This window comes from Dipteris shenzhenensis, chromosome 21 (assembly GCF_047967505.1).
Source record: "Dipteris shenzhenensis isolate YYH24624 ecotype China chromosome 21, Dip_SZ_1.0, whole genome shotgun sequence".
Classification (NCBI taxonomy): Eukaryota; Viridiplantae; Streptophyta; class Polypodiopsida; order Gleicheniales; family Dipteridaceae; genus Dipteris; species Dipteris shenzhenensis.
This window is the reverse complement of record NC_141616.1, coordinates 4,909,434-4,936,985: the sequence shown is the minus strand read 5'-3', so window position 1 is coordinate 4,936,985 and position 27,552 is coordinate 4,909,434. Positions and strand designations below refer to the sequence as shown.

The window sequence follows — 27,552 nt, the reverse complement described above, 5'->3', positions numbered from 1 at the left end:
TCATATCCAATCTAATGAGCATGAATTAGGCCCTTCCCATTGATTTGAACCTTGCTTTGAATTGTTGAACTTGAAAGCTTTCCAATCGTCAAGTATAGATTTAAGATTCATTACCTTATTTGAAAGTCCATTACAACAATTCGCATGGATTGTTGTAGCCACATGTATGTCAAATGTTAAATAGGAACAAAAGCTCACAAAAAACTTTGTGTCAAGGTATCTAATTTTAACACCAATCTTGCCCACAAGTCTATTCTTTCTAATGTGTTTGAATGCATCTTGCTCATTTTCATCATGATAGATCAATTTGGATCGATCCCAATATTTAAACAATTGAATTGTCTGTAAGTTGGATTGAGCAAAATAGAACCCTGCATTTGGTTTGTTCTTTGTTGACCTTGGATTGCCATAGAATTGATCACATGCAATTTGAAAGTCACCATTAGGCAAGAATTGAGGAAAGGGATTTCGTAACCATAAAATATCCAAATCCTGAACAGAAACACATTATGAGGAGTTAGCATGAATGCAAGAAGAGCAATATCTCCTCCAGCTTCATTTACACTCATCTCTGTTTCATTCGATGTTATGTGGGAAGAGCAAGACTATTTTCACACAAATCTCGAGTCCTCTAATGCTCATTTGTTGGGTGATATAATAAAACTTAACATAGCACTTTCAAATCAGTTCTTAAATTATGAAATGCTCTTTGCTGATATCCCCTCATGTACCGTAACAACACCAATCTCCTCCAACTTCATTTGATGTTATGTAGGAAGAACAAGACTATGTTTTCACACAAAACGTTGAATAGTCCCTCTCATGCTTATTTATTGGACAATATAATGAAATTTGAAATAGCATTTTCAAATTAGAACCTAAATATTGAATGCTTTCATTGATCACCTCCAACGTCATTTGATGTTATGTAGGAAGAACAAGACTATTCTTTACACAAATCTTCATAGTCACTCTCATGCTCATTTACTGGATGATATAATAAAACTAACATAGCATTTTCAAATCAGGACCTAAATAATGAAATGCTTTGTCACTAATATCACCTCATGTACCATAACACTAGTCTCCTCCAGCTTTTTGTTCAATAAACACGTGTTCCTCAATATTCAGTTGATCAAAAAAGAAGAAGATAAATAAATGCTGTATACGAATAGAAAAATGGAACGTGATGTATAACACATGAATCCAGAGCCCTTATAGTATATTGGGAATTGCACATAGTCAACAGTCTTGTCAGGAGTCACACTGCACTCGAAGAATTTTCCTTGACAAGGAAAGTGCAAGAGAAGTATATACCCAAGAACATTCCCAAACTCATCCTATAAAAACACAACATAGTGCAGTTTCAATCTCATGATAGTCAGTCATAAGGTTGAAAACCATAAACTCCATCACGCATAGCAAGGACTAGCTACTATGACATGCTCACTGACACCATCAACGCCCAACTATGGTTGTAGACCATAGTATAAAAATATGCTCTCACACATACAAATCCACACACCCACACATACTTGAGCATCCATTTATACAAAGTCTTCGTACTGAGTTTCTGTCAGCACTCCGGAGGTGAAGGGCAGACTCAGCTATGACGAAGGCTAGCACATGCAAGAGGATGTGGATCAAAGGAGCTTATGAGACTAGTAGAAAGTTGGAACAGTCCCTAGAGATACCACTTGCAGTGACTTGGTGCAACTTGCCTCCATAGCAGTCTATCTGTTTTTCATTGGCGAACCTCCTTTCTGCTTCGAGCTGGAAAGGTCAATTGTGTATGACCTTTGAGTTAAGATTCATACCCCCACCTGCAGGTTCTCTTGGTCAACCCGGGGTTAGAGAGCTCCCACAATCTAGCATTGTCCAAACCACTGGTGTTTAGATTGTATTGGCCTTCCCCTAGCCTCCCAGATTCTCCATTGCAGAAATCTTGCATGCTGGGTGTCCAGCTTGGGTCGAGTTCCCATAACTCCCTCTGTGGCTTGAAGGACAAAAAGTGATGGTGACCAGCCTGTTTAGACCAGTTTAGCATGTTGCCCAGAGCCCCAAGGATGTTCTTCTCAAACGAGCTTGGATCGCTCTGAATCCTGCCTGATGACTTCAACGTCAAGGCAGGGAGGGTGGCAATCTGGAATCAGAAGGTCGTTTTTGGACCATTCCCATATGCATGTTACCTCTGCAAACAATTGGGTCATGAAGACAACCAATGGAGTTAATGGAGGGGCCGAAATCGAAGCAAGTCTTGAGAATTCTCCTCATCTTGTTAAAGCTGACTCTCGCACAGCTGTGGTGAAGGGAAAACAAGCAGTGGATGGCTGGGAAACACCCACTAAGGCCCTCAAAGGAGCTTCGCTGAAAAGCAACGAGGATGGAGCTCAATGCCTCAAGCAGGGGTTGAAACATCTTCTTCCACCCTTCACTGTCCCCCAGGAATGAAGACGCAATACCTGAGGAAAGGTATCATGAAACGGAACACTTGCAAGTCTCCCCCCTAGGGGGAAAAACTGTATCTGCCAACAGTGTTAGTGTTGTCCTCGAGAAATCAGAATAATCAAACAGATTCTTGGACGAATTAAACAGGAAGTCAAAAGAATCAAAGAGATTGCTCAGCCATCTCAAAAGAGGGCGACCCCTTTCTCTATTCTTCAAAATGAGCTTGAGTAAGCTTGGTCTTGACAATCTGCATGTCAGATGCACATAGAACAGTCATTCCAGCCAAGGAGAAGAGAGGGAAACTGATTGCAGTTCAATGGTTTCCTGGAATCTTTCTGGTCTTTGCTGAGTGAATAAATAGAGGGCTTGCTCATTGGCTCTGAAAATTTCAAAGCGCATATAATTTGTCTTCAAGAGATCAAGATAGAAAATAATGATGATTTCCGGTTGAAAATAGCTTTCCCTAAGTATCAGGTCTTTGTGCACAACCCTCCCAAAGGCTCAGCGGAGTGGCCATTCTAGCCTCCAACAAGTCCAACACACAAGTATCCTTCCGTGACCGAGGGTAGCATTCTTATTGTTTAGGTTTCGATTGGAGGATTCTCTTTCTCGATTGCCCACATATACACTCAAAACATCCGAGGAACGACCCAAAAGATTGGGTCTTTCTATTGTTCCTTAAACTAGAGAAAAGTATATTTGTTAGTGATTGCAATGAACATGGTGGAGCGAGATGCTGATCGCTCCCATCCCTTTTTCTTTTTTCTTTTTTTTTTTCCAAAAAAGAGACTTCTATTAAGTATTAAAGAAAACCGTTAGAGCAAGCTCCCTACGGGAATATGGCATACACCATGCAATGCATGAAAAGCTCAAGAGCCAAAAAGAAAGCATTGGGGATGATAGTGCCATCTCAATCCGGTAGCAACCTCGGAGAAAAAGGGAGAACCTCTCCAAACTCCAAGAAATACAGTCCTCCTAGAAGAGGCTTCCCGTGAAGGGCCCTGCATGTTAGCCCATATGGCTATCAAAGTGTGAGCCATGTCACTCCAAATACCCGTGAACACCTGTGATGGGGTGTATCTAGGTGCCATCCAAGGCCTCTGTGCATCTGGCTCTCCAAATGTGCCAAGAGGAAATGCTAGCCAAAATCTCCCAAGAGGTGTCCACTGAAACATGTGAAGCTCTGAAAGGAATATGTGGTACCTCCTGAAGAGAGCAGGGCTCTATCACCTGTCGGCAGATCGAGAGTGCCCAAGAAGAAGGCTCACCCTCATAAAACACCTGGGGCCCAGTAAGGGATAACCATGCAACCGAGCCCCAAGTCATGAAGAAAGGGGAAGTATGAAAAATGCTGAGTATCCGAGCAACTCCTTTCCAAACAATCCTCGCTTGATTGCAGTCCCAAAGGCAATGTCGCACTGACTCCTCTGCAAAATGACGAGGGCAAGTGGGATCAGCCCCAAATCGTGATCTCCACAGGTTCACTGCAATCCCTTCATGAATAGAAAGCCAAAATAAAAGAGTGATCTTTCTATTTCTGAGGGATTTCCAGAGCCTCCTCCAGAAATTCCTACGCAAATCTGAGGTGATGAAGAAGCTATCCCAATGGGGGGCTCTGGAGGGAACCCAACCTCTACTGCTCAGCTGAATCTCCTAGCATTACCAACCGTGAAACGAAAGAAGGGAATCCCCCTCTCTCGGTGCCCATGATCTATCCACTCCCACTCTCCTGGGTCCCACTGCAAGCACCTGATACGTGCACCTCCATATAACCACAACCTCCAGGATCCTAGGGCCAAGAGCAGAGGGTCGGGGTCCAAGTACTACTGCAAGCCCGCTCCATGGTCCACAAAACCAGCAATCCTGACAGGCTGAGAGGCAACCTCTAGAAGAATATCATCCGTGGATCTAGAGAGTATACCTCCATCCCCAACATCAAAGACCAGAGCATCTTCCCCGAGGCCTCGAAGAGCGACCACCTGTAGAGGAACTGCTGTCCTCGAAAAAGCTCCCATCCAAGTGGTGGAAGTAATAGGCATCTCAATTGTCCATTCCACCGAGATGGCTGCATCTATCTACTGAATCTTGCGTGCTACCCCTCTGAGGTGACTCACCAACTGTAGCCTCTGATCCTCAGGTAGCCTGATAAAAGCCTTCCAAGTGCCTACTGTGTAGGTGGGGCCTCTCTCCCATCCAGACCACTGCATATAATGGGAAGTGCCCATAGATCTGCCATGCTCATCAAGTATACTATCGTTCCAAATGATCAGATGCCTATCAATCTCTTCAAGGATAGAGGGCGGAACCCTTCGAAGAGTGTTCCTGAAGCTCCCCCAAGCTTTTAGGATGGCAGTCATGAGAGAAGAGGCAGGAGACCTGAGTGGGGCAGAAGTAAAAATCCAGCGAGGGCTGTCCACCCAATCATCTCCTAAGGTAGGTGTGCAAGCCTGAATGCGTCCAAAAAAGAAATCCTTCCAAGGTTCTTTTTTGAGAGCTTGCTACCACCGAGGTAGGCTGGGAGGAAAATGCTTGTGCCTGTGCCCGTGATTCGACGTAACAAGCTAGGAGCAAACAAGTTATAGCTATCATTTGGTATAAGAGTGCAAATTTGGGATCTCATCGAGTTTGGAAAATAACAGAGACGTACCAGATACGCGTATCATTTGGTATCGCGAGAGGTCTGGGACTGGCTGGGCGTTTGACGACGGACAATACGGAGCCCGAATTCTACATAGATCGTAATTTGGCAGTTCATCAGTCTGGGTAGCGTTGATGAGCAGCGCACGACAAGAGCTACTGTGTGGTCACGGTGTTGGAACACTGAAAGGAAAGAGTAGAGTTGACACAAAATCAGAATACTTGCTTATAGAATGAAGAAGAAAGAGGTCCTTAAGTAGGCACCTCATACAAGGTCACTGACATCACTGATGACCTCAAAGCTCCACAATCATCTCCTCAATCTGCTCCTAGATTCACTCAATCATCCTATGTGGTTTTTCCACCACCTAACTGTGCTTGTGGGCACCTAACTGTGCCTCTAGCACTCACACATAGAAACATAAGGTGTGCCTGAGGCATACACCTTGAGATATCCCAACAAACCCCCCCTCAAGGAAATGCCTCAGGCTATGTCAAGGATACATCTAGTCTCATAGTTTCTCATGCCATTCATGGTGGTCAAGGATAAATCTATGGCTAGGTTCTCATGCTAGCAAGGGTTCCCTTGGGTGTAAGGTAAACAAAAGGGATACAAAAAGACCTTCCAATGGTTATCTCCCCTACATGTACATGCACACAATGTCTACAGGAGGTACCATGGAACAAAACACACACATGGTCTACATCATAAGGTGACCAGAGGTGTTTACAAAACACACAAAACACAATAGTTTATTTTCATTCATTTTGGAGGACTATCTAGGCTGAGTACCTTGACATAAAGAGAGAGATCTGGAGCATACATAGAGATGATTTAAAATGCATAATCTTCATGGGATGCCTCATCTTGTGGAGGCAAATTCACTGTAAGTAGATTTGCATTTTCTGTCTTTGCTTTGTCTCTGCAAAACTTCTTACTATGGTTGTTTTTGCCACAGTGCTTGCATGGATTTACTTTGAAGCAGTCCTTTGAAAGGTGATTTGTCTTTCCACAGTGATTGCAAGGAGTATACTTGCCCTTCTGGAATTTCATAACATAAGCAGTGTCATTGCCTTTCCTTAGCTCCATATGTCTTTCTTCTTCTTGGAGGGCTGAGATAATGCCTTCAAGGTTTGGATAGGGAAGATTCTTCAAAGTGCTAACAATGTGATCAAAACTTTCAGGCATACTCTTAAGTAGCACTGCCATAGCATCATCAGGGGTGATAGGAGAGTTGATAGAAGCTAACTGAGTCATAAGACTCCGCATATAGTTGACATGAGCAGCTAAAGTAGTATCACTTGCCATCTTTAATTCAAAGAAAGAGATTTTAAGTGATAGTTTAGATATGTGAGAGCTTGCACCAAAAATCAAGTCTAGCTTCTGCCATGCTTCCGAAGGAGACTCCAAGTCAGAAATATGACGTATGTAATCATCACCCAAAGCTAAAGCAATTATACCATATGCTTTTTCTTCTCTTGCTGGATCCCTTGCCGGTCGTGTCGGAGTTGAAGATTCTCCAGCATTTGAGGCCGTAGAAGAAGCGGTAGGAGTAGGTTTGACAAGTCCCCATAAGTTCTCCCGCATCAATGCAAATTTTACCTTCATTTGCCATGTATGGAAGCCCTTTCCATTGAACTTCTCAAGATTATATAAGGTAGCCATGAGAGGGTCTAACCCAGATATTGGGCAGTGTCTATCTCTCTTACAAGGCAAAAAGAACTAAAATACTTCCAAAGTATAGGCACTTGATGTAGCAAATAGTAGTGACTAGTTTTCAAACAATGATGCTTCCTTTTACATGCTTCATAGAAGTGAATGAAATAAACACTTTCCAATCACAACCAGGTCTAGCAAGTCAAAACAAAACTGAAGCAACACTTGTAGTGAAGTTATTGAAAACTTCAAAAGACCAAAAATGCTAGAGTAGCATTTTATGTAGCATCATTTTCAAAAGTATGTCAAAACTGTCAAAACTAGAGAGCTGAACTTGGAGGGCTCATATCACACTCTTCAAAGCAAAAGAAAAGGGGCTTTCTGAGGCAAAAGAAAGCTGGTATACCACAGTAGATCCTCTGGGAAGAAGAGGCGAAAATATGCGTCAGGTTGCCTTCACCTTCTTGAACAAAGTCGACTGGTTTTTCTCTGTTTTCTCCTTCAATATGCAGCCATTGCTGCTCAGATTTCAGCACAAGGTAGCTCTAGGTATGGGGAAGCTTGCCCTGAAAGGAATTAGACAAAGACGGAGCAAGCGCAGAGAAATCACAGGAAGAAGAATCGACGATTTTCGTGCAATGGCGACCAGCAGAGCGCATATTTCGTCAATTCCTTCCAGCCCGAAATTCGCCCCAACAAGAGGGATCTCCAGCAGAAAGGGCATGGGAAATGGGTGAGAATCAGAGGAGAACAAGCTCAAGCAAATTTTTGGAAGAAGAGGGAGAGATGGTGAAGAAGAAGAAGAGGAAGAAGATGATGATGTGGCATAAATGGGCTCAAGGGGGATCAAATGGCTCTGATACCATGTTGGAACACTGAAAGGAAAGAGTAGAGTTGACACAAAATCAGAATACTTGCTTATAGAATGAAGAAGAAAGAGGTCCTTAAGTAGGCACCTCATACAATGACACGACCCAGCACTCCTGAAACCCCTGATCTGCAAAATAACCACACACAACATCAGAACTGAGCAGGCTGCTCACCACCCAACCGTGACATCTACGGGATAAGATCCCGAATCAAAAGATGTCCCCTCCGAGCCACGAGCTGAGCTACTGGCACGAACTCCCAATCAGATCCCAACCAGCCTGGTGTCCCATACCACCAGGTGGCGCTGTGAAGCCCTGGATCTGCCACTGGGCCTTGGGCTACGCTAAGATGCAGGCGCGCGTCCGCGACTCAATCCAGGATCAGACCTAGCACCTGGGAACGAGACTTGCTCCCAACTGCACACTGAGAACTGAACCCCCTGGGCCTCTTTTATAGACTCGGGCCCCGGCGCCAAAAATAGCGAAGACCTATAAATAGTTCGTACCCTTGCCACTCAACCCGAGAATCAAGCCTGCCTAGCTCTAAGCCTCCCCAGGCTAACTTGAGCTAGTTCTGTGTACCTAGTACACGTCAAATACCAATCCGTGCACATGACATACTCCCCCTCCTCTAAGAACTCACTCCTAAGTTCGCTAAGAAATCTGGAAATGTTCTTTGGAGGTTTTGTAATGTCTCCCATGTTGCATCCTCCTCAACACGATCCTTCCACTTAATCTTGTATTCCGTGATAGTACGATTTCGAATCTGTCTTTCACGAAATTCAAGAATAGATTCAGGTTCGTGAGGAATAAAAGTCAAATCTGTAACTTCTATAATCTCATGAGAAAAAACAAGTTGATCATCTGCACCCAATACTTCTTTCAGTCTACTGACATGAAAGACTGGATGTACTTTAACATCAGGAGGCAATTCTAGTCGATATGCAACTGGTCCAATTCTTTTAATGACCTTGAATGGGCCACAGTATCTGGGGGATAATTTCGGAACCAAACCAGTACTTAGGCTCTTGGATTCCTTGGGAATTCTCAAATATACCATCGTTCCTTCAGAGAACTCTCTTGGTGAACGATGTCTATTAGCATAAAATCTGTCCCGATCTTGAGCACTTCTAATAGACTCCTTGGCAAACTGCAACATTTCCTGCATGTCTTGCAAGAAGTTCTTAGCAGCATCATTTTGAATCCCTTTTAATCCTACCATAACTGGTGACTTAGGTTGAAACCCATACATAAGCATAAAAGGACTGTAACCTGTACTAGAATGCTTTGCACTGTTGTAAGCAAATTCAATCATGGGTAGATAATCTTCCCATGAAGACTGTCTCTTAGATACATATGCCCGAAGCATGTCTTCAACCAACTGGTTGACCTTTTCTGTACTGCCATCAGATTGTGCATGATCCGAGGAACTCATACTTAGAGTAGTGTCCAACTGCTCAAATACAAGTGTCCAGAAGTTACTTGTAAACTTTGAGTCCCTGTCACTGACTATGTCAGATGGCAAACCATACAGCTTGAACAAGTGGTCCACAAACTCGTGAGCCAACTGAACAGCTGAAATAGTTGTTCTTGTAGGTAAGAATCTAGCCATTTTTGTCAAACGGTCGACTATGACCCAAATAGAGTCATGACCCTTGCGCGTTCGAGGTAAACCAGTAATAAAATCCATGGAAATACTTTCCCATTTATTACCTGGAATCTGTAATGGCTGTAATAAGCCCGCGCTTCTAAGGCGTTCAGCCTTAGTAACCTGACAAACTCGGCAACCTACTACATAGTTCTCTATAAATGCACGCATCTTAGGCCAATAAAAGGTATGCTTCACAAGAGACAGAGTCCTATGTATACCTGAATGTCCCGCACTAGGAGCATCATGACACTCCCAGAGAATCTTGGATTTAAGGTCCAGAACATCAGGCACACAAATCTTTTCATTCCGGAACAGCAAGCCATTCCTAATCATCCACTGACCTCCCGCCGCCTGTATCCTAGGTGGCACAATCCCTGAGTCCTGGTCAACCATGGAGCTCCCATCCTGGACTCTCTGCCAATAAGAACTGAAATGACTATCAGTTGCGTATAGCCCTCTCAAGGATTGAAATAGGTCTGAGGATATTTCGGTAAATGACAAAGCATTTACAAACTTAACTCGACTTAAGGCATCCGCCACACTATTCAACGAACCCTTACGATAACGTATTTCGAAATCAAAATCCTGCATTAGCTCTGCCCATCTAGCTTTCCTTCCTCTCAATTCTGATCCATCACACACATACTTAATTGACTGGTGATCAGTCAATACAAGGAACTTTGAACCATACAAGTAGTGTCTCCAAACCTTGAGAGCATACACTACTGCATAAAGTTCCTTCTCCAGTGTGGGCCAACGATACTGGGTGTCGTCTAGCTTCTTACTCTCAAAAGCTACAGGTCTGCCCTCTTGGAATAGAGCTGCCCCAATCGCATAACCGCTCGCATCGGCCTCTAAAACATAAGGCCGGGTAGGATCGGGTAATGCAAGAACGGGTGCTTCCTTGATAGATAACTTCAAGGTTTCAAAAGCCTTGTTCATTGCATCATTCCAAGGGATCGGCTGAGTAGACCTGCGTCCACGACCTTTCAATATGTTGGTCAAGGGTGCCGTGATATGTGAATAATCACGCACTGATTTCCGAAGAAATACCGTAAATCCTAGGAAAGAACGAAGTTGTTTCACAGTCTGAGGGATAGGCCATTCTAAAACCTTCTGGATACGATCCAGATCAATGCTAATACCTTCAGAAGAAATCTTGTGTCCCAAGTAAATGATCTCCTTCATAAAGAAGTCACATTTACTCATCTTGGCATAAAGCTTATGCTGTCTTAGAACAAGTAAGACAACCTGGAGGTGTCCTATATGATCCTCAAGCGTTTTACTATATACCAAGATATCATCTAAGAACACTACAACAAATTTGCTCAGAAAATCCCTGAACAAATCGTTCATCATCTGCTGAAAAGTAGAAGGAGCATTGGTCAAACCAAAAGGTAATACAAGGAACTCGTAATGACCATACCTAGTCCGGAATGCGGTCCTATCTATGTGTTTAGCATAGATACGGATTTGGTGATAACCCGTACGCAAATCAATCTTAGTGAAATACTTCGCTCCGGCCAAACGGTCTATCAAATCATCAGAACGAGGTAAAGGATAGAGGTTCTTAATTGTAACTTTATTTAATCGTTTATAATCTATACACATTCTCCAAGAAGAATCCTTCTTCTTTCTTAAGAGGACAGGTGCACCCCAAGGAGATTTACTTGGGGCGTATATAGCCCATATTCAGGTAATCCTGAAGCTGGATAGCTAACTCATCCTCCTCTACCTGGCTCATCCTATAAGGTGGTACACTGATAGGTTGAGCCCCTGGGACTAAGTCTATGCGATGATCTACTGCCCTTTCTGGAGGTAAACCTTCCGGCAGTTGAGCTGGGAATACGTCCTTAAAGTTATCTAACAACATTCTCAATTCCCGGTGTTCAAACACACTTAATTCATTCTTGTTAATTACCGAAACAACAAATGAAGAAAGTGGAATCAAAACACACTGATAGACATCATAATGAGAATTGCTTAATATATTCCGAAGCTTAATATATTCCGAAGCTGCATCGCAGATACAATAGGCCCCTGAGAAGGGGGAATCTTATCACATTGAATACAAAATTGGGTGTCCTTGTCTACAAAAGAAAGCGTATGCTCCGTCCATCCGATCTGGATATTGTGGGTTTTAAACCACTCTATCCCGATCAGCAAGTCTACATGCTCTAGATGCATAACATAACATGTGAGAGCTCCTGTGTAGGCTTGAATCCGGATGGGAAGCGCTTCAACCTTGCGATCCCAAAACTGCTTCCCAGCTGGAAGCTGCACCTCGTAGGTGTGGTCGCTAGGTAGTGTGGACAGCCCCATCTTCTGCACAAATTTGTAATTAACAAAATTGTGAGAGCTGCCCGGATCAAAGAGAATGTGAACCTGTTGGTCCCTAACTTCTCCATAAACTCGGAAAAGATCATGGGAACCAAACAACAAATTATTAAAGGTACAATTACAAGAAAGGGGGCAGGTAATGACATTTACTGAAATACCTGTCATCGTGATTTGGTTGGCTCCCTTGGCTGCGGTACGTGGACCTGCCTGGAGCTTCGGTCCTAGCACCAATTTTTGGTTCTTCCGCTTAGGACACTCATTCTTTGTGTGGCCCCGCTCCTCGCAATAAAAACATCGGCCTTCTTTCTTGAGCCTGAGAGTGCGAAGGAAATGAGCCTTACCATTCTTCGCAGGAGTTAAGCTTTTCCTGGAGGCGTTGTCCGTAGACTTCGTCTCCTCAATACTAGTCGCATGCTGAAAGAACTTGCGTTTGTTCTTTCCGCTCGTCTCGGTAACTGTGGTTGCCTTGGTTCCGGCCATGGTATCATCATATATGCGCGCATATGTCATGGCCTCCTGCAATGTTGTGCACTTGTTATTCTTAATCTGTAACTTATAGGAGTCTGGCAAACCATCCACGAAAAAACCTAACAAGGTTACAGGATCCATTTTAGTGGCCCTGGTTTGCAGATCCCTAAATCTTTGAAGATAAACTTCAAAAGTTAAATTCAATTTTGACATATCGAGGGCCTTGAGCTTGCCGACGATATCGTAGTCATCTTCCTTCTTCAGGAACTCCTTCCTGAAGATACCCTCAAATTCTGTCCAAGTATCAGGCTTAGGCTGGAGTTCTTTCCACCAAAGCAAGGCTTTACCTGACATAAACCCTGCTGCAAGCTGAATCTTTTTCTCATCTGGATAGGGGTGGAATTGGAAGTGTACTTGCCACTTGTGCAACCAAGTGTCAACCACCTCCTTTGTTCTTGATTTTTGATCACCTGGAAAGGGATCCGGAGTGATATTCGGGCCTAGCACGGAAGCCATGGCATCCACATGCGTGAGTGCCTGAACCGTGCTAGCCAGAAGAGTCAAAGTTGCTTGTATCCCCTGGAGTTGCTGTGTCAACCCCGATTGATTAGCATTGACCTGCTCAAATTTACCATCAAGAGCAATCGTAAACTCACTGAAGGCTTTCTTAGTTATCAAGTCGTCATAGAGACCCTGATCATCCTCTCCCACTGGAGTGTAATCTAAGTCCTGCTCTCCCATAGTGAACTCGGGATTTGGAGCATCAGACATGGCTGAAATCTGATTTGATTACAAACGGAGAGAAATAACTGACTGAAACGAAGCACAGAGGAAGATGGAACAGAAGAAAACCGTCCCAGATGAAGCTGACGGAAGGAGATGCTGAAATCTGGCGAATCGGAAGACCACAAGTCCCGGAGCCTCCCCGAACCCGCAAACCGGATGCGCAGGCTGCAGTAGAAGCTGTGCGGACTGCTGACGTGGCCTGTACGGCTGCTGACACAGGCCGTACGGTGACTGCAGGTGCTGGCGCAGCCTCTGTTCGGAGCAGCAGCAGGTATAGGAGCAGGCGGAACAGTCCGTACAGGCTGTACGGCTGTCGTTGGAGCTGTACAGACTGGTACAGAAGCTGCGGGAGCTGTGCAGGGCTGACGCAGGCAAGGGCAGATGCAGGGGAGCTGATCGAAACAGGGCGCAGGCTGTAGGACGAGGCTGGCTGGGCACGAAACTCGAGGTAAGATCTCGAATCTTGGGGCTGCTTGTGGGTAGCCTAGCACCCAGCCCCCACCTATATAGGGTGCAGGGCTGCCTGATTTGGAAGCTGGGCTTCCAAAAAAGGCTGAGCCCCTCCAGCTTTGGAGGGGTGCTTTTTCGAAAAAAGCACCTGAGCCCCTCCAGCTTTGGAGGGGTGCTTTTTTCGGAAAAAGCACCTTCCTCCTGCGCAGGCTGCACGCAGCCCTAGGCGCAGGCTGTTCGCAGCCTGTTACGCAGGCTGTGGACAGCCTATTGCGCTGGCTGTGAACAGCCTATTACACAGGCTGTCCCGCCTCTACTGCCTCGCCTACTGCGCCCCTTCCTAAGCTCCGCATCCCTTCGTCCCTTGCAGTCTTTGTCCTGCACATCGCTCCTTCTTCTTTGCTCTCTTTCTCCTCCCTCTAAACTTCTCTCCGTAGCCTTCAGAAATTTTGATTCTATCTCACTCCTCTTCTTCTTCCTTTTCCAGATATCTCTTCACCCCTTCTACCCCAGGTAGTCAGCAAAAACGCAGCAGGAAATCTCGAATTTTAGGGCATACCTGGAAGAGAAATCCGTCAAAATTCTCGCATCAGAAGTTCCTACCTCAGGAGTTGGCTCTGATACCAACTGACACGACCCAGCACTCCTGAAACCCCTGATCTGCAAAATAACCACACACAACATCAGAACTGAGCAGGCTGCTCACCACCCAACCGTGACATCTACGGGATAAGATCCCGAATCAGAAGATGTCCCCTCCGAGCCACGAGCTGAGCTACTGGCACGAACTCCCAATCAGATCCCAACCAGCCTGGTGTCCCATACCACCAGGTGGCGCTGTGAAGCCCTGGATCTGCCACTGGGCCTTGGGCTACGCTAAGATGCAGGCGCGCGTCCGCGACTCAATCCAGGATCAGACCTAGCACCTGGGAACGAGACTTGCTCCCAACTGCACACTGAGAACTGAACCCCCTGGGCCTCTTTTATAGACTCGGGCCCCGGCGCCAAAAATAGCGAAGACCTATAAATAGTTCGTACCCTTGCCACTCAACCCGAGAATCAAGCCTGCCTAGCTCTAAGCCTCCCCAGGCTAACCTGAGCTAGTTCTATGTACCTAGTACACGTCAGATACCAATCCGTGCACATGACATACAAGGTCACTGACATCACTGATGACCTCAAAGCTCCACAATCATCTCCTCAATCTGCTCCTAGATTCACTCAATCATCCTATGTGGCTTTTCCACCACCTAACTGTGCTTGTGGGCACCTAACTGTGCCTCTAGCACTCACACATAGAAACATAAGGTGTGCCTGAGGCATACACCTTGAGATATCCCAACACACGGAATTAGCTGTCGCAGGATTTGGTAAGAAAGGCAATTTGGCTTTGGGCTGAGGTCATGAAAGTATCCCAAGAGTGGGGCGACCGTCTGAGCGTTGGTAGTGCTATGTGCACGTATTACTTACAGGTTTGCCTTGAGTTATCCCATCACCCGCATGGGCATGTGTTCAAACAACATCTACAAGATCTAAGAGGCCGAGTTCACGTAAAGCTGTTGACGAATTGAAGGTGAGGTAGCCAGTAGAGTTACACACGTTACTATGACGAGACACAAGGTCTATTAAAGGAGCGTCGTGATTACCTGGCGGAGATTGGTTAACATCAAAGGCTGAAGCGAGATAAAGCATAGCGATCGTCATAATTTAGAAGGCGGACAGATCTTCTCTATCAGTTTATGATCAGTAATTAAAGAACGACGTCTTGTCTATTTAAAAGACCATCGTTGATTGCGTCGAGTATACTGTCGAAAGGGAGTCACAGTTCAGATTCGACGATTTTCAAGCCTACTAGTAACTGGTTGGCGGAGTTTTGATTTTAAATTTAAAAAAACAGGAGCGTAATGGTTGCTTTGCAAAATTTGGGCTTGTGACAGTATATATGGTTTGTTTAGTCGTGGACTCAACTATTGGACTTTGTAGCCCGTAGAGCTAGGCTTTCGTTGGTTGCGCTTGATTATGAGCTCGCGTGAAGGGGTAGATACTACAGTATATTTGTGGTCACAAGGCAAGTCATAAATGCAGATTTAGAGTGGACTACAGGGACTAGTTGATCTCTTCATGCAGCAGAAATATGACCAGGGAGCTTTCTATGCCTTCTAAGCTTTGTTAGAGCATATGCTTGTTTATTTGCCTCCGTGTTTCAGTCAATTTGGATTGCAGAAGTTTTCCCTAGTACAGGGAAAAGTGGTTTTGATTACAGTGTGATATATGCTTGGTTAGCTGTAAATTTGGAAGTTGGACTTTCGAATTGTAGTGGTGTTTTAATTTTTTTTTTATTTATTTTTTAAAGTTTTTTAACACCCATTGATCTAAATGGAAGTAGAAGAAGCAGCTTCTAGGATGGATCCCGTAGAGTCGGGAGTCCGGCCGACCCCGCAGATGTCGCACCCAGCAGGTCATACACTATCTGGCAGAATTGCAATGTTAGAGGATGCTTGCAACAGATTTTAGCACAGCAATTACAAGCAAATGTAGGGCAATCATGCATAGTATGTCTGCTAGACCATCTCGTGAGGAGAAAGGTAAATCTCCAATGGAACCAGAGTCCAGTGTTCGTACGATCGAGCCTAGGAGGGCTAAGGTGCCTAATATTGCCAATTATAGGCTAGAAAAGTATTCTGATCGGATGTCTGACCGTAGTTTCGATATCATTGAGACCTGGTTACACAAATGGGACGAGGCCTTCGCCATTTGTGAAATCAGGAATGATATGAAGAAAATCCGCGAGGCCACACATATGTTTAATGAGGTAGCGGATAGGTGGTGGATAAAGCAGCAGAAAGATGGAGTGGCATCCATTACTTGGGAGGGGTTTAAAAAGGAATTTAGAAAACACTTCTTACCTCCTGACGAAGCATCCCGATCTTGGGATCAGTATCGAAACCTTCGTCAGAGAAATTTATCAGTGGCGGAATACACTAATAAGTTAAGAGAAAGTGTAATGAAGGTTGATGAACCCCTACCTCAGTCAATCCAAGTAAAAGATTTTATCTTTGGATTGAATGATCAGATAAAGATGGAAGTTCGGGCTAAGTATGCGAACACGCTAGATGAAGCAATTGCCATAGCCCTGAACTATGAGGATGCAAAAGAAAACAGACCAAGTGGGTTTGTGCAGGTTGGGACTCAGTATGGGTACCCGAAGAAAACTGGGTTTAAGAAGAAGTGGATTAGCAAAGGGAGTGCCTCACAGCCTAGTGGTCAAGCCAAGCAAGCGAAACCAGTTGAGACTCCTAAATCAAGTACCACCATTGGAATGAAAAGAAAAGTAACACCAATGGCATCCCGGGCTTGGTCGAAGTCTTCTTTGAACCCAGAGCAAAGGGAAAAAGCGAGGAGAGAAGGCTTGTGTTTTGGATGCCTTCAACCTCATCAGTGGAAAGATTGTCCACGAAACAAAGATCGTCGGATGGCTGAGATGGTGGTCTCAGAATGTGACGTGGAAATGGAGGGAAGTCCCGGAGCAGAACAGATGCAGATTCAGCTAGCAGGATCTTCTCAAAGGTCAGTACCTTTTTTGTTATGTGTGTCTGTTGCTAAGTTAGTAACTAGTGCACCTGATAATATCCTGTCAAAGCCCGCAACAACGGGGTATACAGCCTTTAATGATACGGAGTTAATTAAGATGAAAGGGCAAGTAGCTAATCATGATGTCATTGTGTTGTTTGACTCAGCGTCAATGCACAATGTAATTATCTCCAAGCTTGTAAAGAGGCTGAAACTAAAGACTAGCCCATCTGACTATGCATATACAGTCAGAATGGCAGATGGAAGTTCAACTGAAGTATGGGACCAGAGGGTTACCCAGTTGGAGCTTCAAATTCAAAACTATGCTGAGAAGCTTGATTTTGAAATCTAAGCTTGCTCATGCAAACATAGCCCTGGGTAAGGCTTGGCATTCTAGGAAGAATCCAGCCATAGATTGGAAAAAGCACATTTATCAATTCAAGATGAATGATGTGATGTACGTCTTACGAGGTGAAAAAGATATAGCTCAAGGACCGTTGGTTTCCGTAATGAATATTCGAAAAGCTCAAGAAGAGTTTTTGTTTCTTTGTACAGCATCGGTAGAGCCGATTAATGATTCTTCGGCTAGCACTGATGTTGTCCAAAATGGAGAGATGGCCAAGCTAGCTGATCAAATAGCAGAGGAGTTCTCTTATTGTTTTAGGGATGAGTTACCTTATGGGTTACCTCCAGAGCAGAATGTTCAGCATAAGATTGAACTAATCCCGAGGGCAGAACCTGTAAATAGACCTCCCTATAGGTTGAGTTTTAGAGGCGGAGGTGCGAAGACAACTGGAAGAATACCTCAAGTTGGGACAGATTCAACCAAGTTTTTCACCTTTTGCTTCGCCAGTGATATTAAAGAAGAAGAAAGATAATACTCTTCGCCCTCTGTATAGATTACAGAGCATTGAATAATATCACTATTAAGCACAGGTATCCGATGGCTCGGATCGATGATTTGCTAGATGCATTACATGGGGCCGTAATTTTTAGTAAGATAGATCTTAAATGTGGCTACCATCAGATCCGTATTAGGGCCGAGGATGTGCATAAAACCGCTTTTAGAAGCAGATTTGGACATTATAAGTTTTTGGTAATGCTCCAGCTACATTCGTAATGCTTATGAACGATTTACTACGTCCGTATATCGGAAAGTTTGTAGTACACTTTATTGACGATATTCTGATATTCAGTAAAAGTATTACTGAGCATCACGAACACTTAAGAATAGTGTTCGGTACTTTGAGGAAAGCTGGTCTTTATGTAAATAAAAAGAAAACTATACTGTGTATGGTAAGACTTGAATATTTAGGATTCATAATTACTCCTGAGGGGGTAGAATTGGATCCAAAGAAAGTGGCTGCGATACTGACTTGGCCAATCCCTCAGAGTTTGACCGCTTTGCGATCATTCTTGCGATTTGTCCAATTTTATCAAAGGCATATCAAAGGATATTCCGAAATAGTATCGCCATTGACTGATCTGACCTCAAATAAAGTACATTTTATATGGGGACAAAAGTTTTCACACCATAAAACAAGCTGTGGTCTCAGGACCGGTGTTAAAAATAGTTGATCCCCAGAAACCGTTTTTTCTTGAAACCGATGCAAGTGGCATTGCGGTAGGAGCAGTTCTCCTCCAAGAGGGAAGGCCAGTAGCCTTTGAAAGCAAGAAGCTTTCTCCCTCTCAACGAAATTGGCCAACTCATGAATTAGAGTTGTATGCTGTTGTCCATGCTCTGAAAACATGGAGACATTACTTGTATGGGTTAGAGTTTTATGTTGATGTTAATCATGATACTCTGAAACATTTTTGTAAACAACCTGACTTGAGAGGCCGCCAAGCTAGGTGGGCAGAACTCATGCAGCAGTTTAACTTTACGATTCGGTACCGAAGAGGGAAGGATAATAAAGTTGCTGATGCGTTGTCACGCATTATGCATAACATGAGTTTCACGGTATTAGAGAGTGCTCTAATGACCGAGATTAGAGAAACTCAAAAGGTGGACGAGTTCGTCCAGAGCCTTTGGCCTAAGCCTTATGTATTCAAACCCGGGGAAAAGGATGACCTGGCATCCAGAAAAGGCCAAACTTATGCAAGATATGCCATAAGGGATGGTATGCTGAAAAGAAATGGCAAGGTAGTAGTATCTAATCAGAATGATCTCAGGCAGAGAGTCATTCAACAATGCCGTGAGACGAGATTTCTTTTGGCCGAAGATGAAACAGCATATTCATGAATATGTAACACGTTGTTTTTCGTGTCAGGTAAGTAAGGCGGAGCGGGTGAAGCCACTCGGACTTTTACAGCCCTTGGAAATACCACTAGGTAGGTGGGAGAGCATTTCCATGAACTTTATTGTTGGTCTGCCTACGACACAAGGGGGATATGGTTCTATCCTTGTGGTGGTTGATCGTCTTACCAAGATGGCTCACTTCATTCCAACTAGAGAGTCAGTTAGTGCCCTGCAAGTGGTGGATTTGTTTATTAGACATATATTTCGTTTGCATGGATTACCCAAATCCATAGTGTCAGACAGAGATGTCAAATTTACCGGTCATTTTTGGACGGCGGTGTTTGAGACACTAAGGACTGAGCTGGGAATAAGTAGTGGGGATCATCCAAAAACGGATGGTCAGACGGAAAGAATCAACCAAATTTTAGAGGATATGCTTAGAGCATATGTGTCATTGAGACAACATACATGGGACAAGTGGTTGCCATTGTTAGAGTTTACCTACAATGATAGAAAACATTCCTCTGCAAGGTTCAGTCCTTTTGAGCTGAACTATGGTTATAGACCAGCGAATCCAACTACAGTTGGAGTACCTTAGAGAGTGCCTAGTGCCGCGAACTTTGTGGTTCAGATGCGGAAGATGCTAGCACTTGCGAGAGCTAACATCCGCCAAGCTATGGATAGAGCTAAGGCGTATGCGGATGAAAACTGATCCGCTAGAGAAAGTTTTTCTCAGAGTTCCTTCGCACTCTCTTTGACTGCAGGAGAGTGTGCTAAGTTATCACCTCGATATTGTGGGCCATGGTTAATTCTAAAAAGAATAGGCAAGGTAGTCTATAAATTAGAATTACCACAGCGTTGTAAGGTGCACCCAGTGTTTCATGTTTCTCGTTTAAAGAAATTTTTGCATACAGGCCACTCACTAGTCGAGAGTGTTGTTTTGTTTCAGGAGATAGAGAATAATGCAAGACGCAAACCAACAAGAATCTTGGACCGAGGAACAATGCAAGTACGCAATCGGAAGATACCCACGGTGTTGGTTGCATGGCATGGTCTACCTCTATCAGAAGCTACCTGGGAATCCGTATACCAGTTACGGAGAGTATTCCCAGACTTTATCATCGAGGACGCTGATACCTGAAGAGGGAAGGAATGTTAACGCTCAAGTCAAGGTAACATGACCTCGGAAGGGTCAGTCGACATTTTCCTTTAAAGAATCAATGTTTGTATTATATTTGTTTGGGCTTTATGTAAATGATCAAAAAGGAATAAAGGTCAAGGTCCTTAGTGAGGGTGACATGGCACTAGACTAGGTGGATCTAAGGCTAAGGGACCTAAATGCATGAAATGTGCCAAGGGACAAATGGTTTTAATGATATCCCAAGAGAGGGGTAAGTGATGCATTAAGGAAGGACCCTAAAATGAAGACATGTGGCATACTAGATCCATCTAGGGAATTTTGGGGCTCGTTGGGAATAAGCAAGCTGAAGCTTTCACGTAAGGGGATCTTTTTTGAGAGCTTGCTACCACCGAGGTAGGCTGGGAGGAAAATGCTTGTGCCTGTGCCCGTGATTCAACGTAACAAGCTAGGAGCAAACAAGTTTTAGTGTATCACCGTGCCATCAAGTCTACTCCATAAAAAATTCCTGACTGGTCTAATTAGTTGAGTGATGCAATCCCTAGACCAGCACCAGCAAGAACACACAAACCAGGCGATGGCCAAGAGAACCTGGTTCACTACCACAACTCTAGAGGCAAGGTCAAGTTTGGCTGAGCTCCAAAAAAGGAGCTTTTTCATTATACTTTCTAGTACTGGGGCAAACTACTATGCTGGAGAGATGCCCAATCCTACCTGGCATCCCAAATATCTGATAGGAACACCCCTCTGAATCCAAGAAAAGCCAATGTCAACTCCCCAGCCTGGAGTGTCCTCATCACTGATCCAAAAGCCAAAGGATTTATGCCAACTAATGTGTGCCCCTGCAGCTGAGCAAAAAGTATCCAAGGCTGTCCGGAAAGAATCAAGTGACTGCGAAGAGGCCTGAATAAAAATAGCAGTGTCATCAGCCAACTCATAGTTGAGAAGCTCCTGCTCCTGTCTCAAGGGCAATCTCAACTCTTTTTTTTTTTAATTGAAAGGGGAGACAAAACTCTCATTGAATCAGAAGCTCGGCATCAGCTCTGAGAAATAGTAGAACCAAAAACAGGGGGTGGATCCAACAGTCTGCTCCAGTGACATAAAATTTGTCAATGTAGGCAGCTCTGAAAAGGGGAGGATCCTACTTATTGGTCCAGGTTAAACTTTTCAAGTAACACTCCTAAAGAAATCGAGTCTGTCAGGAAGTTGATGCCAAGCTTCTGATTCAGTAAGAGATTTGTCTCCTGGGATGGGAGGGATCAGCATATTGCTCCACATGTTCCAATCACTGACAAATATCAGCAATCTGCAGAATCTGAAAAATTGAGTCCCTCATGTACAGCTATCTCTAATCACCTGCCCATCTACTGGCAGTTTTGTCTTTCGGGGAGGCTTTGCAAGCCCTCTAGCATCCCCCTTTTGACTCAGCATTTCCCACTTAGGTAACTCCGATTTCGATGAGGGCATAAAGCAAGAGTGGAAGATACCCACTCAAGGAAGAGAGGACCCTCTGCAATGATGTGATGTTGGCACTCTTGCCTCATGGCTGTTAGAGAAACCCCATCAGACCGTTTCCTGAGAAAAACAGAAGAAATATTAAGGGATATAGTATTAAAGAAGGCTCACGCTTTTTGGGCCAGATAGAGGCTGCAAAGGCTTAGAGTCAGAGATTTCCTTTTGGTACCTTTTTCAAGAGGTTGAAGAGAAACAATTGTAGGCCATTCTATGGGCTATCCATAGCTGCCACTTGTTCCTTGGTATGTGCCTTGTAGGCCTAGTTATAGTCAGTTAGGACTATTGGTACAGTTAGTACATGTACCACAGACTATTGGTACAGTTAGTACATGTACCACCTACGTCAATTAGGACACTTAGTCCACTAAGGGCATTTAGCCCTAGGGTTTTGTCATATTGGCTCCCTCTTGAGCCTTCACTCATTGTAACAGCATTTTCAATACAGCAGCTCGTTTTTGCTCTTCTATCACTCATTTCTGAACTTCCATTGTCTACCATAGCCAACAGTGGTATCAGAGGAGGTCAGGGTTTCACCCTACAGCCATTAGCAGCCTCCCCGAGCTCAAGTCCTCGCATTTGGTTATGAGTTCTCTAGGCAGGATCCAATCTTCTTCATCATGCACGCCACCACGTAATACCGCTTCTGGTGCTACACCTGCCGTCTCTAGTGCTACTTCCGGTGATGGATCTTCAGGCGATGGTTCTGATGCTATTTCTAGAGCACCTGCAGCTACTATTATAGGTACTTTGCCTCCTACATAGGAGCAGATTCAGTGGGATGGTCATGATGCCAAAGCACATGCCCTGATTGCTCTTTTAGTGAAACGGGTTATTATCCCTCACATCCCATCTTGCAAGACAGCTAAGCAAGCATGGGATCAGCTTGCGTCCTTGTATCAGGTGCGGAATGAGGCAAGGGTTGCCTATCTCCGCAAGCAGTTGAAGGACTTAAAGCTTGAACTGTTAGAAATGACCCAACAGAGGGTACACGCAGCGGAAGACTTATAGTAATGCCCAGGAGCTCACACAGTGTGCGGTGTGGGTGTGGAATCACAAACTTATTTACTTATGTGCATACAATAGGTGTGCAGACTCATCAATAGACAATGAACCAACCAGATAGAGAAACCACCAAAATATATATTTCCGTCCTCAAATATGGACACAATACAAAAGAGACAGATCCAGAGTCCCACCAATGATGTGGTCCTCTGATCTTACCACAAGGTCCTTCTCCTATCTGCTGGCTATCTCTAGACTCGAGCCCGCGTGCTCCACCTCGAGCATAAGTAGACTTTCCGTCTAGATCCCTTCCACCTTGCTGTCTTTGCACCAGCCGAGGTGGGCAGCACCCTCAGCTAAGTCTGCAGCTACTGTATGCTCTCTTCTCTTCCAGTGATGAGGCCCAAGACAAGCTTCCTGCTGCTCCTTTCTGCTGGTACTTGTGCTGCTCCAAGTGATGATGATCTCAGCAACCTTCTGCCCTAGAACACAGTCTAGGTTCAGCCTCTCCCTGAGCTAAGTCTGCAGCACCTCAGCACAGTTCACCTCCTGGTCATAGGCCCAACTGCTGCTGCTCTGTTGCTCCTTCCTGCTCCCTGAAGTGCTGCTAGGCTGGATAAGAAATGAGGCCTGAAGCCTCTCCTTTTATAGGCCCTGAGGCCTGGCAAAAATACCGACCAGTCTGCCCTGACTGGGCCGACTGGACAGACGAGGTTGGCTGGCCCAACCGACCTGGTTGGCTCAGCCCAACCATCCCTATATAAGGGCCCTTTGCTGGCCCTTTGTTCCATGCAGGGTCCAGCTCCTTTGCTGCTGTCCTGCCACCTGCCAGCCCTGCTTGCAAGCCATAGACCTGCCCATAGACCTCGATGCACGGTGCCTTCTACTCCTCAATAGAATCCCGTGGCTGAGCAGAAGAATAGGTCAGTGATGGAGATGGCCAGGTGCATGTTTAAAGGCAAACATTTGCCTAACAAGTTGTGGTTGGATGCCATCATGTGTGCTAATTACATTTTGAACAGATGTCCCACAAAGGCATTGCAGACTATCACACCTTATGAGGCTTGGATAGGTCGTAAGCCTCGCATTTCTCACATGAGGACTTTTGGATGCTTGGCCTATGCTCATGTGCCTTCACAGACACGCACCAAGTTGGATTCCTAGAATAGACAGCCTACCTAAGGAGTTCTTCCTGCACCTTTGGGACAGACCTACTGATTTCACAAAGATGGTCAATGCGGCTTCAGAGAGAGGCATGCTCACAAAGTAATGTCAATCTGCGGTGATTTGAGTTATTCCCAAAAGGCCAAACAAAATGTCTGTCAGAGACTGGAGGCCTCTCACTATGCTGACCACGGCCATCATGGCCAAAGTGGTGGCATCAGGGCTCAAATGGATCATTCCTATACTTGTATGCCCCGAACAACATGTGTTTATTTAGGTCAGGGATATGTTCAAGAATGTTCTAAACCTCACATTAGCAATGGATTTTGCTCTCAGCCAACCAGGTCATTGGCTTCTGCTGAACCTTGGCGTAGACAAAGACTTATGGCAAGGTTAGATGAGCCTCATAGAACAGAAGTTAAAGGCTGTGGGATGTGCTAGCAGACTTCTAGATGGTATTAGGCCTCTTTTCTCTAATGCTGCAGTTGCAGTTATGGTAAATGGCAGTATTGTTGGACACTTTGACTTGAAAAGAGCAACATAATGTCTACTTTGCTCAGCTAGGCTCAAGATCTCTGCATCTGAAATGGAAGGCCTTCAATTTCTGCAGGGAATCAACAAGTTCTGCTCAGCTTCAGGCTCAGTTTGTAGCCTTTCCAAAAGCAATGCTGCTTGGTTGGGCAGAGATGCTCGACCTTGCTAGCAGACTTTTGAGATTTGGGTGCCCCACTGGGAGTAGATGTCTGCCTATCCCAACACTTTGAAAGGTTCTAGTCCAAAGTAAATCAGAACCTGGTTAAATGGACAGGAAGATGTTAGGCTGGAATGCAAGGGCTGTTGTGGTGAGACATGCACGGGCCTCTTCTACGGTCCATGTGGGCAGCTTGTGGTCATTGGGCCAAGCTGGAAAAAAGTGTTCAGCAGATTCATGTGGATGGAAGAACCAGGTTGCAGGAAGATCCACTATGTGCCATGGAAGGGTATAACAGCAAGGAAAAAGGAGGATTAGGAGTCCCCTCTTTGGTGTGAAATCTGCTTCATGGGTTTGCAAATGGCTGATTAGCCTACTCTTCTCCAAAACACATGGTTCTTGGATCAAAGTTTAGGAAGAGGGGTTGGCAGATGACATGCTTTGAGTAGGCAGCTTAAGCTTTCCTCTCCTTTTCTTGTGAAAGTGTATGACATGCCTCTGCCAGGCTTAGAAAAAACTTGTATCATGGTAAAAGTGGAAAGGAAGAACAGGGCTTAGCGGGGGTTACAAGCCTTGTATGCCTATTTGGTGGAACTCAGTAATCATCTACAACGGAGAACCACTAACTCTATGCATTTTAGCGATGCCTGCATAACAAGGGCACAAGAAGATGGGTCAACCTACATGCAGTAGCATAGCTCTCTAGAAAACAAAGGAATGATAGATATAGGCTATCATTTGCTGACAAATCTTCTTGGATAAGGTCTTGTTCACTGTCCCAGACAGCTGGCTTTTGAATACTGCTATTAATTCCAGAGAGTAGGGAAAGGAAAAAAACTCCGTAAATTATGGGTTTCCGACTGTTATTAAAGTTTTATGCAGGACTCTATGCCTTTCCTAAGGTGTCCACTCATTTCGGGGAGGATGAGATGCATCAGGCTTTGGCAGGGCTAGTGTTTCCCATGATTCCGTTTCCTGATGTGGAAAGTTCTGACGCAATAGTTATCAGTACATAGCAAGCTTGGGAAGCTTGCTCTCTTTGTAGAGGAGCTATTGAGTCTATGCCCCACCTTTTTTGGCTCTGCCAAGTTAGGAGTGAATTTTACTGCTAGGCAGAGCTTTCTGGGAAGAAATCCCACCTTTGTAAAGGAGGTTCTTTTTGTTTGGGTCTGGCCAACCCTTAATACAAGTCGGCATTTTACCCCCCCCCCCCAAAAAAAGTATTACGCATTTGTGTGAGATAGAGCACAATGTGAAACTTACAGTGAAGATAAAGCTGTATCCCATTTGCAGAACTGATCGTAGGAACCGGATGCGCCTCCACATCATCTTCTTGTAGTCTTCACTCATGAAAGCTTTTGTCGCAGAGAAGTCGACGCCTTCAGTTTTCACTTCATAGCAATGCCTATGGAGCTCTAAGCAACGTTGATAAGCCGTCTCATCCATTGCAGCAATTACCAAGTGCTGCATCAACCTGTCTCCTCCTTGTGCCGTTGTGTTTTTATCGAGAATGCGGAAGCTCTCCAAGAACAGCTCCAGAAGTGAATTGGGCTGGCCTGTCCAGCCTGCGTTTACGCTTGTTATAATGACAGTTTTGTTGGGCGTGGCAGCCTCCTTCAAGATCCTGTCTAGACCAACTTCATGTGGCTCCTGAGAGTCAATATATATAATTTTCATCAGCTCCGTTCAGTCAAACAGTATGCTTTCAATAGGAAGAAAACATTTCAGATTGTAAGTCATTGTGGGTAGGAGATATGCAGCGAAGGTAGGCGAGGATGATCTACTTGTTAAAACAAACAACCTGGCTCAAAGCATAGAAGTGTCCGAGGTTGGAGGAAACTACTTACAATCTCATCGATATCCTCGAGATAAGAAAGGTCTATAGAGGAGGAGAAGAAGAAGTAAGAGAAGAGGTAGAGCAGCAGGGCGGAAAGCAGAAAGCAGAAAACTGTGATTTTCAAGGGACAGTAGAAGTTGGATTTGCAATCCAAGCACCTTTGGTTACGGAGGATGGAGAAGATGTAATAAGGACCAGCTCCTCCCATGGCTGGTTCTTGGATTCTAAAAACTAGATTGAGCTCCTAAACACCAAGAATCTACGAGATTTTTTTGGGGCTATGGAGAACTTGATGGGAGTTCAGATTTTGAGTTGTAATTCGAGCATTTCATCGAGATCATCGTTCAGCCTCGACCATTACTCTGACCGTCTTCATCGCGCACTTAAAATACTTCCCTCATGTAGCAGATCTGCCTTAGGATTCCCTTGGATTCCGTGTACGTTTGGTCTTCGATTGGATTTCTTGGATTCCGTGTACGTTTGGTCTTCGATTGGATTTTTTGCGCCCGAATATACATTCGACTTGTAAAACAAAACGCGGATTTGGTTATTCAACTCTGCCCTTATTGATGGTTCGTAGCGAAATTAGATTTGTAATTTGATTCGTTGAGGCTCCACTTTTTCAATGCTTAGGCCTTAGTAGTCGTTTGGCTTCCAACGAGAAAAATCAGATATTTAGTTTTTTAGCACTGCCGTCCAGGTAGCGCTCTGCTTACATTTTTGGCCTTCCCCTCTAGGTAGCCTTAGCATCATCACAGATTTGGCAAAGCAGAAAATGCAGTTTTATTGATCTTAAAATGACAAATATAATCGTTGTGGTTGATATGCATTGCACGTTAGTTGTTGGCCACGCCTCGAGTGGTGATTGTATTGTATTAAATCCATGTGTGCAGTTCATTGAAGTCCATGCATGCATTCCCCTACGCTCCCACCCTCCCTTCCCGCGCTATTCGCTTCAGACGAACACTATTTTGAGGAGCAAGTGAAGCCCTTGATTTTCCAGCCCGAGCGTTGACAGTCGGATATTAGCAAAACCTTCTTGTTTATCTGAGGGAATAGCGTTGAACGATTTCGACGTTTTTAGACGAAA

General features: G+C 44.6%; 1 pseudogene across 1 annotated transcript; it reads right to left on the bottom strand.

The window, feature by feature from the left end:
* On the bottom strand, positions 1 to 26,670 carry LOC147888394 (uncharacterized protein At4g15970 pseudogene; annotated as a pseudogene). The gene is made up of 3 exons (XR_015542977.1): positions 26,473 to 26,670; positions 25,889 to 26,275; positions 1 to 492 (listed from the first exon to the last, which is right to left on the bottom strand). The product of XR_015542977.1 is annotated as an uncharacterized protein At4g15970 pseudogene (transcript).
* Between the last annotated feature and the right edge of the window lie 882 nt (positions 26,671 to 27,552).